The sequence below is a fragment of the Marmota monax genome, unplaced genomic scaffold (assembly GCF_021218885.2).
Source record: "Marmota monax isolate L192 unplaced genomic scaffold, Marmota_monax_Labrador192_F-V1.1 WCK01_AAM20220418_F8-fsc00341, whole genome shotgun sequence".
In the NCBI taxonomy this organism is placed as follows: Eukaryota; Metazoa; Chordata; class Mammalia; order Rodentia; family Sciuridae; genus Marmota; species Marmota monax.
The window spans coordinates 22,270-35,447 of NW_026694916.1; positions in this window are offsets into that span (position 1 = coordinate 22,270).

Sequence of the window (13,178 nt, forward strand, 5' to 3'; positions counted from 1 at the left end):
TGTGTGGCTCGTTCCTCCCTCCTGTAGATCTTCATCCCCTTTTCTCTGACTCCTGGGGTCAGAGGAGATCTTCATCCCATGCCTGACTCCTGCCAAGCCCCTCCCCTCGACTTACACACCTCCCCACACAGCACGCTCACTCCCCCACGGGGGCATCCTGATTTGAGCCCAGTGACTCCCAGCAGCATGCCGTGCCTCCTCTTCCTTGGCTATTCTACAGATGTCTGCAAATGACTGCTGGGTCCCCCGTCCCCTGCTTTGCCTCCACCCCTAAGTCCTCTTCTTCCAGGAAAATTGCTTTAGTTTCTCTGTTCGTTCCTCACACCACATCTGCTGATCTCTGCGAAGCCAGCTCCATTCCCTCCTGTGCACATGTGGGACTTTATGAGGGCCAGGGGGATGTATGTGTCAGAATCTGGGTGTGCTTAGACAAAAGGTAAGGAGGACCAATATGGGGAGATGCACCTAGGGGTCTGGGAGCTTGTCGCAATGGACCAAATACAGAAACTGGCCTTCTGGAGCTGTGAGGTGGAGACCTGTCTTGGCAACACAAACTCCTCTGTGGATCTGTATTAGTCTGTTTTCTGTTGCTATAACAAAATATCAGAGGTTGGGTAATGCATAAAGAAAAGAGGTTTGTTTATAGTTTTAAAGGCTGAGCGCCCAAGATTCGGTAGCTTCTTTGGTTTAGAGTCTGGAGAGAGCCCTGTAGCTTCATGACAACATGGCAGAGAGCATCATGGTGGGAGTAGGTGTGAGAGGGAGAGGAGGACAGTCACAGAGTGAGACAGGAAGCCAGAGAGATTCAGAGGCCAGGAGTGCTCTTTGTATAACAACCCATTCTTGCGGGAACTAATGGGTTCTTAAAAACAGTATTAATCCCTTCTGAGGGAAACACCCCCAATGACCTATCCTCCTTCACTTGGCCAGCTTCTTACAAGTTCCAGCTCAGCACTGCTGGGGACCAACCATGAGCCTCCGAGGGACACTCTTAAAGGTATCCAAATCAAGGCAGGATCCTTGGAGGTCCCTATTCATCACCCCTTCACCCCTTGTTCAATGAGGACATTAGCCTTCCATTCCCAGGCTTCCTCTCACTCCCCCAAACCAGTGGCCCTGGACACTTACTTGTGGGTCACCCATTCCACACAGCCTGGCCAGTGACTTCCTCTCCCTGCTCTCTGCCACTCCCCTAACTGTCACAGCTTGGTTTTATCATCAACCACAGCTCGATTCCCCCAATTTAAAAACCTTTCAAGCAAAAATAAAATTTAAATCGGTCAGTCAGTGATCTTGGATTGGGCCTGGTGCCGCAGCACATGCCTGCAATCCCAGGGGCTCGGGAGGCTGAGGCAGGAGGATCTAAGCCAGCCTCGGTAACTTAGTGAGGCCCTGAGCAACTCAGTGAGACCCTGAAATAAATACAAAATAGAGCTGGGGATGTGGCTCGGTGGTTAAGCAGGGTTCAATCTCCAGTACCAAATAAATAACTAATAAAAGTATAGAGGAGCTCAGGACATGAACATCTGTGGGGCCAGTTCCACTCCTCCCGCCCACATCTCCAGGCTGCAGAGACCCAGCCGTCACTATCTGTCTCTCAGTGTGTTGATTTGCATTTGTAAGACCCTGGGATCCGGGAGATCCAGGGGCTGGGGGGGATGCCTGTAGGAGTGCCACCCAGCTCCTGCCCCCGCTGGGCCCAGATGCTGTAACTTCTGGGACTACCACCCCCGGGTCTGGACACTGCCCTGTAGACACTTGAAGAAGGTAGGTGTCTAGACGAGGCCCCAGGCACAGACTCCTTCTTCATCTCCTGACCTTGGTTTCAAGTTCAAGAGGAGTGTGTGCATCTGATTGGTCGAGTGGGGGGGGGGCATTTGGCATTTCCCTGTTCTCTGGGGGGGAGGGAGGATTCTGGCCAAAGGAGAGGGACCCAGAGGCCTAGTGGCCCAGATGCGTGACAAGTATCAGCTACTTGGTATTTCCCCATTTGTCCTATCTGGGGACTTTGAGAGCTGAAGATGGGCATCCTCGTCCCTCCTCCAGCCTGGCCCTCCCTCCATCCTTATTGACTCCGTGAGGGCGTTAATGGGTTCGATTATTGACAACCTGCTGCACCCCAGGCCGGTATTTAGCGCTCTGTCCCTCGGCTTTCCTCCCTCCATCTGTCATTCCTATTTATTTTTACTGTTGTGGTTGGAAACATTTGCATGCTTTAACCTTAATTAAGTCTTCTTCCTTTGCTTTACTGCGGGCTGATTAGGAAAGTTGAAAATAAACAAACAGAGCTTCGTTGTCAGTGCTGTGGGACTTCGGGAGCTTGGCAGTGGTCTCCCAATGCTTCTTTCTTTAGATCCAGATTTTATTTCTAAATCCCCATTCTTTGGCTCAGATTTATTGCATCTTACGATGTTTGGATAATCAGGTCCGCGGGCCCCCATCCTGCCAGGGTTCTTCTCACCAGCACTCACCCCTCACCTGCCAACTTTGTGGATCCAGACCCTGTCATCCGGGGACTTCTGTTTGCTCCTTCTCAGGCTGCACCCCATTTCTTGGTTTATTTCCTTTTTTCCTTCCTCTGGGAGGAACCGACTGGGGATGTCCGAGGTAGGACTCTGCCCATCCCTTGGTCCTCGGGGTGCTGGCTAGTTTGGCTGGGTATAGAATTCCAGGTCAAGGGTGATTCCCCCTCCGAGCCCGGAGGGTATCCTGCTGTGGGACTTCTATGGCTTGTCCCCTAGGGTGGCCCATCTCCAGGGCTCTGCCCTTCAGAGCTTGCCAAACACCCCATCTATCTCCCTGGCCTTCGGGCGCCTCCTTTCCAGTGACACAGAGTCAGGGGCCATTAAAGAACGTGCTGGGTCTTTCACACCGGGACTAAGAATTCTCGCCCTTCTCTTTGCTGGGTTCTTCTTGTCTGAAGTCCCCGGTCCCCCAGGTGGGCGGCTGCCTCTCCCACGTGGCCCCAGCATGCCACACTCAGGCTTGGCAATGCCCAACTCTCTGCTGCTCTGGCTGGAGCCACTAGCTGGGGCGGTGGCCCAAGGACAGAATCCTGAGTCCCACTGAAGGGACAAGGGGCTGGCTCAGGGCATCTGGGGCTCACAGGGAGAGAGGGGCAGGTGGCTTGGTTGTGGAGTAGGGATGACACAGTCATCCCCGAGTGTCCCTTTGCCTCTGCCTCTCTGGTGGCCATCTGACCCTTCAGCCACTCCCTTCTACAGCCACCTTCCCTCTCCATCCCCAGCCCAGATTCTTCTGCTCAGACCTGGGTCTGACCTGCAGGGTGTCCCCCTGGGGTCCGGAGGGGCTGCTGGAGAGACGGAGAGGTCCAACAGGGGTGAAGCCGGCTCATCCCAGTTTTCCTTTGGGGTCAGCTGTTCTGACTGTGACAGTGTCCCACCAGGGGCACTTTGGGGGAAACAGGAGTCGAGGTGGCAGCAGCAGTTTGGCAGGGATGGGGGGGAGCTCGGTCCCTCAGGGTGGGTAGGAGGCCTGCAGGGGACGCCTGCAGGGGACCTTCAGTCCCTGCCCTTCCCAAGAGCAGAGCCTCTGACCCATTTCTCTCCTGGCCGTTAGCTTGGCTGACCTTGAACCTGGTACATGGGAACCACAGAGTAGGCACCCCTCCCTCAGCTGTCTGGCCACCTTCACTCACCATAATGACCTTGACCTTTACCAGCATTGCTGCTGGTGCTGCTGACCAGTCTTCCTGGTCTGGGTCACAGCAGCCGGGGAGGGCGCTGAGGAGCCCCGGGTCCTGAATCCCTGCGGGCACGTGCACTGTTTGTGCCGTGCTAATCCTGTCTCAATAAGGCTCCTTCACCTGATGCCAGGGACCCCAGGCTGGGCCCGGGAGGCTGGGGGGGGCTTCCACACCTGGACCTGAGGCTCTTCTCTCTCCAACTTCTCGCCTGGCTTCTCTGCTTTGCCCAAGCTGTGCGCGGCCTCCTCGAGGTCCCGGAAACCTGCAGAAGACCGCAAGGAGGTGACCATCCAGCCTGGTTCCCCAGGACCGGGGACTTGCCATTGTGCACATCGGAGGAGCGGGCTGTGCCCCGTGGCCACGTGAGCAGGAGGGACAGGACAGATGGGACAGGCTGCTGGGAAGGCCCTGGGTGGCTTCAGGGGCCCAAGTGTCAGAGCAGCTCGGGCAGCAGCACCTGGGAAAGGCAAGACTGGGGTCCACCTGGACCTCCTGCTCTAGGTCCATGCTGTCGGGTACCACGCTGTCCCGCCTCTACCTAGGGCACTGCCTGGCTCTGCATTGTCTGGAGCTCCCTGGGGTCAGAGCTGAGGAATCAGGTGGAGCCCCCTCCCCTCCAACAGGCAGGGACCTGCTCTTCCCAGCAGCTGTGAGAGTCCAGTGCAGGGACCCAGGCCTGGGCCCCACATGGGTCCTGCCCCAACCTAGATTTAGACCAAGGGACCTGGGTACTGATGCTTGCCCACCCAACATTTGCTCTCCTCCCACTCACTCCAAACACTCTGCCAGGGGCATCCCTGTGCTCTCTGAGTCTTACATGTGACTGAATTCTAGCCTACGGCATGAAAAAGGCCTGAGAGCTCTTTCCAGGAGGCACAGAAAGAATCCTTCTGTGCTTGCAACTTTTACCCTCCCCCTTTCTCTTAAGTGCTGCTGAGGAGGTAGACAGAATGGCTGGAGCTGTGGCAGCAGTCTTGAGGCCAGGGGGCTTTGAAGATGGAAGGGAAGAGCAGACAGGGGACCTGGAGCTTTGAGAGCACCCTGGACGCTGTGAATCTCCTGTCCCTGGACTGCTAAGCCCCTACTTTGTTTCAGCCACCGTTTGGGAGTCCTATTGCTCTGAGCCAAACACAGTCCCTAATTGATCCAATACTTTTTGGAAGACGCAATGGTTGAACTTCACCTTGAAGGACAAATAGGAGCTTTTCACCCACTGCCTCTGGGAATCCCTTCCCCACACGAGGACACCAAGGCTCTGGGTGGCCTGGGAGTGACGTGGCCCAGGTTTCCCTGGCACTCCAGGATCCGGCAGGGGGCTGTGCCACCTCTCCCCAGGCCAACTTGACGGGGAGGTGCCCGGGGTGGCGCCCTCTCCGAGCCCTGGAGAGCCGGGCGCTGCTTCCTGCGGGTGAGCTCCCAGCCTTGTTTACAGTTGTTGAACTATTTTCGTCAAATTAATTAAACACATGCTGAATCCTCTCCGACTTGTTGTGTGACAAATTAAAGATGCGAGACGCACACAAAACCTGTTTATTCTGATAGAGACACACACACCAGCCCCGAGTCCCACAGTCCAGAATGTTCTGCCACACACCCCCCCCCCCGTGTCAGACCAATGGCTCTGACCCCTCCGTGCCAGGGTCTAGGGAGTCTCTGTGGCTCCGAATGATGGGGAGTTGGGGCTCAGAGGTTCCCCAGGTCAGCATCAGCACAGAGCCCAGCTGTGGGTGGGGTCAGAACATGAAGCGCTTCTTCAGAACCTGCTGCAGGTTAGCAGCTGTCGGAGGGACAAGAGCCAAGGGCGGAGGCCTGGAAAGTAACCGGCCAAGTCCACACAGCCTGAGACGCGGAGGGGCCCAGATGAGCGCCAACTACGGGGTCTGTCCAGGGGACCACTGGGCATGCAGGATCCTCTTCTAGCTGTGGCCCCCTGTCTCAGGCAGGGCTCTGGTGGACCCAGCCTCTGCGTCCTCTATGCCTGCTCTGGGAAGGGTGAGTCCTGTTGGCCACCTGAGCAGGGCAGGTCCCCGCGAGATCCCCTTAGCTCATACAGGGGCCCCCTGGGAGAAGGAACCTTGCAAGGGTCCCAGACAGAGAAACCGAGGCACAGAGGACCCTGCATCCAAAAGCCGTGACCTAAGCCCCCTTTCCCAGGCACATGGAGGCACACAGTCAAAGTGACTCTACAGCACTGTCCTCGGGAGAGGGAATCCCAAAAAGGAGGGTGATGGGCTGACTGTTGGTGATGGTGACACTGATGCTGGAGGTGAGGATGAGGACAAGCTGGGGGGCTCCAGGGTGCCCCCCTGCCCAGCTAGGCACCCTCCTGGCAGAGCCCAGTGGAGCTCAAGTTGTGGAGACCTCCATGATTGTCATTCCCACCTCTAGACAGGACGACCTTCAGAAGGCCATACTCTCTTCAGTCTAACTTCTAGGCCATTCCAAGAAACAAGCCTCCGGCCAGGCCCACCTGACCCTGTGCAAATCAGAACCAATTCCTGAGACCTGGCACCTGGAACAGGGGCAGGTTTGGGTTGCCTGGTACGGTTGTCTAGGTTGTTCGCTGCTCAAGAGCATCTGGTGGCTAAGGAGTCAGTCAGGGCTAAATCCCCGACACTGTATCTGCCTGGAGGACGGGGTGTCTTTTCCTCAGGTGTGTAAGTCACCCTGGGAGTCTGAGCAGGGTGAGAAAGAGGAGCGTCCCAGCTGGGATGTGGGGAACCCCAGTGTCTATGGGATGGGGCTTCTCCCAGCATCTTTCTCCCCATCTGGGACCAACGCTGAGGAAGCAGCCATCGCCCTCTAAGGGCCCTGCACACGGGGTCTTAGTCAACGGTCAAACCAGGGCACCCTGCCCTCGAGACCAGTAGGCCTCAAAGGAGGTAAGAGAAGCGGCCACCGCAGTAGCAGCACCTGGGGACAAAGAGAAACTCGGATCCCCAGACCCAGCCAGGGACCCTGGAAACGATGTCTCGCCAACTGGGCTTCGCTGTGGGTTTGTCATTGTTGTTACTTTATTTTTTTATTTGTACTCGGCGCCCAATAATTGCACATATCTGTGGGGCACAGGGTGATATTCCAGGCAGGTATATGATGAGCAGTGACGGAGACGGGGGATTAGGTTCTCCGTGTCCCCGGCGTTTCTTTGTGCTGGGGCCTTGAGCTGCTGCCTTCTGGTTCATCACAAACTATAGAAGTTGTGGTGAGCAGTGGCCCCTCCCTGGCTGTGCAGCTGGAAGTCCTTCTCGCCCTCTGACTGGGGTCTTTCCTGGGTCCCACCTCCCTCTCCGCCCTTCCCAGTCCACTCGCTGCTTCTTTGAGATCGACTATTTTAGCCTCCAGGTGACCAGATGTCATCCAAGTTCAAGACCCTCCATGACCCACTCGGAGGCTCCCGGGCTCCAGCAGACACTCGGGTGGGAGGAAAGAGGAGAAGGGGACCAGGACCCTGCCTGCAGGTGCCGGAGCCCGTTGGCAGCCGCCTGCTGCCAGTGCCGTCGTCCCCACCTGCAGAGGACAGCCCCCAAGCCCTGCCTTCACCTGTGTGGCCGAGCAACGGGTCCCTGTGTTTCCCACCCCTTCCCGGCACCCTCCTAGGGGCCACCTGGGCCGGGGGCCACCTGGGCGGGTCCCAGCAGGCACACACACACACCAGGGATTGGCCCGGGGGCACTTAACCTCTGAGCCCCTTCCCCAGCCCTTTCATATTTTATTAGAGACAGGCTCTCGCTGAGTTGCTTAGGGCCTTGCTAAGTTGCTGAGGCTGGCCTTTGAACCTGAGATCCTCCTGCCTCAGCCTCCTGAGCTGCTGGGATTACAGGCCAGCACCACGCGGGGCCCCACAAACAGCAGATACTTAAAGTATAAAATTTGATAAGTTTGTCACATGTATACACCCATTAAAAAATCCCACGATCTAGAGTTTGGGGTCTAGATCCTGGAAAAACAGCACATCCCTCGCCCATGACCTCGTCCATCGGCCCCGGGGTGTCCTTCCCTCCTTCCCTGCTCCACCCCACCTGCCCCGGGCCGGCTTTCTGTCACTAGAGGTTAGTTTGAATGACCCAGAATTTTAGGGGTTGTGTGCAGTTAGTGTTCTTTTCACCAATCAGCTTTCTATTTTAGAAGAATTTTAGATTTATAGAAAATGTGCAGGGTTTCCACAGGAGGCCCCCAACTTGTTTCTGGTTCTTAACCTCTTCCATCGATGCTGTGACAAATTCATCAATGAGCCAAGGTTTACACGTGGTTGATGTTATTTCGTGCCACTCCCCTTGCTGGGGATGGACCCCAGGGCCTGGGGGGTGCTCAGCTGTCCTGCTCTGCCACCCAGCTGCTTGGTAAGCCGGGGACAGGTTACCATGAAGTCCATCCTTTGTTCAGATTTGCCTAGTCTTGGCGGAGAGTGGCCGTCCCTCTGTGGAGTCACTGCTCTGTCTCACCTTTGGCACTGCTGGCCCAGCCCATGGGGTGGGGGAAGCTCCCGGCTTCTGCAGCCGCCACCGTGTCCCTCGGCCAGCTCCCATATCTCGTCATGATTTTCCCTCTGCAGGTGTCTCTGTTCAAATTTCTCCTCTTTATAAGGACTCGTCACCCTGGCTCAGAGCCTCCCAAGGTCACTCACGCAAAGGGGCAGGAGGAGGGAGAGAGGATGGAAGACGGGGGAGGGAGCACACCTTCTAGAACTTTCTAAGAACCTTGAGAACCCGCAGGCGGAAAGGCCTTTGTGTTCTCTCTGGCTTGAGTGGCAGCTGGGACGAGGGCTCCCACCCGGCACCTCTCCCTCCGTGTCCAAGGCCCCAGGACCCCTCAACAGCCTCCTACCCTCCCTGTGACTTCCCAACACAGGGCTGGCCTGAGCCTGCGAGCCAGTGTCGCGCGAGGAACCAGCCACAGCTGCTGCCCATGAATGCACCCCAGAGCCACCGCCCTGTTCTGGGGCCGGTTCTGGGGCGGGGGCGCCAGGGTGATCCACACATGGCTCCTGTCTTCCAGGAAGTCGCCATTAACCACCCACGAGTGCGCGGCGCCCAGGGGGGTCAGGCCCCACGGCTTTGCAACAGGGGGGTCCTTATCAAGGACAGCTGTGTCCTCTGCTGCTGACCACTTAGGACTTGCTGCCACACTCAATAAGCCCGCTGGTACCCAAGACAACGTTCTGGTCTCCTGACCACAGCTGGGGGCAGGGAAACTGTCCCTGGGGCAGCGAGACGCACGAGGCCCCTCTCCATGGACGCAGGCCAGCAGGATGCAACCTACGGCCACCTGATCCCAAATCCTCACACCAGTTTTTCCACGGCCCTAGAGCCCTGGGGAGGAGAGGCTGGGGCCATGTAGCCTGCCAGTCCCCCTGCAGATCAGCCCACAGGCCAGGAGCTGGGGGAAGGATGCCTTTGGCGGAGGTGGGCGGGGCTGGCGCAGGGATCTCGCTCCACGGAGAGCTGAGGTCAGCCTGGGTGGGGACCTTGGCCAGTATTGCACTGGGCGACTTGGCTAAAGGCGCAGACAGGGTGGCAGGTTGTGGCTCTGCATAATTACCATGTGCTGCCGGGCGGCCCCCAGGAGAGGGTGCAGGGAGGCTCCGGGCAGCGTGTTCACCGTGGGCACAGCAACCTGGGCCTGAGGGGCAGCTGGCGCGCGGGGGCGGGGCAGGGACGGGAGGCGGTCCCAGTGCTGCTGAGCCACCGCCCTCTGCAGGATGCTCAGAGTGAGATTTCCAGGGAGAGCCCATTGGGACCTCCCAGGTCACCCTCAAGATGGGGTGGCAGGGTCCCTGCTGGAGAACCTGCATTGTGGTGGCACTTTGAATAAGTCCATCCCCTCTCCAGGGGTCAGTTACCTCAGCTGTCCAAGGGGTGAGGTCCAGCTGGCTCTTGGGGGAAAAAGTTGACCCGGGGCTTAAGCACTGCCATCCTCCACGCCCTGCGGGGTCCCCGTCTGCAGCTCCAACAGCCCTCTCAGTCCCCAGCCCCCGAGCCTCCCCAGAATGTCCCCTGGGGCTCTCACCCACTCAGGGTGGGGAGGGAACCCAGCAGCAGCAGGAGTGAGTCCTCCCCCTGCCTCTGCAGCCCTGGACCTCCTGCGCCCCGGTTTCTACAGCTGTCCACAGACTGAGGTGGGAGGAGGCAACCCGCGCCCCCTGCCTGGGCTGGGTCCCGGGCTCAGAGGGCACAGGGGATGCTGAGACCCAGGGCCTCACCCTGCTGGGAGTGCGCCGGCACCTGGGAAGGCTGGGCCTGCTCTCCAGGTGTCCTCTGCAGCACCATGGGGCCTGGCCCTCTTCCCTGCCCAGCCCCTTCCAAACTCAAGCCTTCCTGGCTGTGGAGGGTCACTGCCATCACCCTGGAGAGGTTTCCTGGCCTTTCTGGGCTCCCATGCTTGGCTGTGGGATGCAGACCCTTGAGCCTGGATTCTGGCTCCTCTACCTGCCAGGTCTGTGACCCCAGGCCACTCTGAGCTTTTCTGAGTCCAGTATGGGTGGGAGTGACAGATTTTATCTGAAAAGTTCCCTGGAGCTGCTCCCAGTGAGAGGCAGGGCCTCAGTCATCTCTCCTCGCCATCGGGTGAGCTATGGTCACTGCAAGGGTAGCAGTGTCACCACGAGATTTCTGAGGTTAGGTCACGAAATATCATGGACTTCCTCCTTATGATTTGGGACATTTGTGCAGACACCTTGAGCCACCATATGGCAGGTGTGGCGGCCATGTTGTAAGGAAGCCCAATTACTTGGAGAGGTCACATACTCTGGTCAGCAGTGCTCATCGATGAGTCTTCCTAGTGCAGACACCAAACTCATCCATTCCAGATGACTCCAGCACTGGCCACCTTCCCAGGAGAGGTCCCAGATGCTACGACAACATCCTTACCAGTCTGTCCCTGAGCTAGTTAGCTTCTTTCTTTCTTGGTACTGGATATTGCGCTCAGGGGCACCTCACCACTTAGCCACATCTCCAGTCCTTTTTTATACTTTATTAAGAGACAGGATCTCGCTGAGTTACTTAGGGCCTCACTAAGTTGCTGAGGCTGGCTTTGAACTCATGACCCTCCTGCCTCAGTCTCCCCTGAGCCACTGGGGTTAGAGGCGTGGGCCACCATGCCGGTCTCCATCCCTGAGTTTCTGACCCACAGAATCTGTGAGCGCCCTGAGTTTCTGACCCACAGAACCCACTGGACTTTGGGGCGATTATATAACACTGCATAATCCCCCAGGCTGTGGGAGGTGAACGTGATCTGTCAGGGGAGGGGAAGTAAGCTACCATCTACTCCCCGGGACTCTGGGCTGTGAGAAACAGCATGACCTGTGGTTGAGACCTGCTAGATGTCCTTGCCATCACGTCCCCAAGGTCTCTGTTTCTTCATTAACACAGAGTAGGTCGTTTTTCACCTTGTGAGTGTGTTAGAGAGCTTCCGTGCTGTGCTGGGCATGATGGCTACAGATCTGGTTCTGGGCAGGAGACATGGCTACCTGGGGTCAGGGCACCTAGCCAAGGACACATCTCTTGGGCTTCCAGAGTGTGTGGCTGGCACAGCGGCCCTTTGCCCAGGGTGACGGAGAGGAGGGTGCATACCCTGCCCTTTCTGGCCCACCCAAGGGGAACGTTTCTCTTTCAGGTCCCCTGATTCCCCCTGGACCACCCATGGCCCAAGGACGCCCAGCAGGCAGGGTTCACGGGAAACACCTGAAGCCACAGATCACTGTTGGACACCCCCTCCCGCCCCTATCTGTTTCATTTCTGTCACATTCTTAGAAAATCTCTCCAGAGGCGGGGTGTCCTGCAGCCACACCCAGGAGGCCACCGGCCCCGAGGCGGGGTCAGGCCAGAGCAGCCCCGACCTGGCCGTTCTGTTCTGGGCAGGGCCCGACCTCCAGCCAGTTAGCCGCCTTCTCCCTCTTACCCCGAAGGAAATTGCCGCTGGCATCCGTCAACTCTCTAATTACCAGATGGATCCGTTGAGATTTTGGGGAACAATTAGGAGGTGGTCTGTCTTTTCCTGGGGCCCCTCTTTTCTAGCCCCGCCTTGGTCTGGAGCCTTCCTCTAATTTGGAGCCACTTGGAAAAGACTAAGGGAAGCTTCCAACACACAAGGGACGTCTCCCCGTCCCTGATTTATAGCTGCTCTCCAGGGCTGGCGAGGGTCTGTGCCACTTGTCCTGCTGTAAAAATAGCTGCGGGTTTGATGTCAGAGAGGAGGAGGAGGCAGAGGCTCCATCCGCTCGGTGGGCCCCGCGTCACCCTAGTCCAGGGAGACTCCCCGCCAGCCCTGGGGACTCTTAGCTGGGTTCTGTGGGGGTCTTTGAGCTCCCAGCAGTCCTGTCCCTTCTGTCCCCCTCCCTGCTGGACCCTGGTCCTGATGCTGTGTGACTGTACACCTGGACTTGTGCTCTGGGACTTTCCACCTGTTCTTCTCCCTGTCTACCTTCTGTGTCCCGCAAGGTCCGGTTTGTGTGGCCGCAGCCCACAGCACCTGCTCTGAGCGCGTCCCTGGGAGACTTTGACAGGAGCAGCCGGGGCTTGTGCTAGAGCTTGGTGGGATGGGGCTTTCGGGGGTGCACTGCTGAGCCAGGTGGGGTGAAGCTGAAGGGGATTTGTTGGGAAGCCCCAAGGCCAAGGGAAATGCAGGTGGCCCTGGCTCTGCAGAGTGGAGGGAGCAGGGGGCGTGTTTCCAGGGCGGGCAAGGGAGACCAGGGCAGGCTTTGGGGTGAGAGGAGTTGGGAAGGGATCTCAGCCAGGCAGAGCATGACTTGCAAGAAGAGCCATTTGGGGACACTCTTGGGGAACGGTGAAGGTCAGTGTGGTAGCTTACCAGGGCACGGGACAACAGCTATGGAGCTGTGGGGTTGGGGATGGCTTGCTGCTCTTGAGGAGTTCGAGGTGAGAGGCTGGGGGGTAAAGGTTGAAGGGCAAAGCCCCCTGGACCTGCCAGCTCTGGTGAGATCTGTCACCCTGCCAGGGTGCAGCTGCTTCCAAAAGCAGCTGGTCTCTTGGCAAGGTCCCCTCCTGGTTTGCCCCTCCCAGGGCCCGAGGGTACCTTTGGGCAGGAGGATGCTCTTTGCAGGGCTTAAGTACTCCTCTGGCTCAACCTCATCCACCAGTTTTAGTTATTTGCTCCCAGAATTTTTTTGCTGGGAGCAGAGACCCCAGGAGCTTCTCTGTCCCCAAGAACTGACCATGGTCCATCAGTGATCAGCTGAGTCAATGTGGCCCCACTGTGGCCCCTGCCTCTTGCATTTGGCCCATGAGGGAGCTTCGGCTTGGAGCCACCCAGGTGTTAAGGGACCCCCTCTGTAGGGTCTCTGCCCTCCCAACCCTGGTGGGTGACTATAGTCCACTTCCTTCCCAGGCATCCCATAGCCAGGGTGCCCAGTGGCAGCTTTGAGGGACTGGGTAACTGGCCTCATTTCTCAGGTGGGGACACCGAGTCCATGTCTCTGTGTACAAGGGTCCCTGGGGAGGGCAGACCGGCAGCGTCT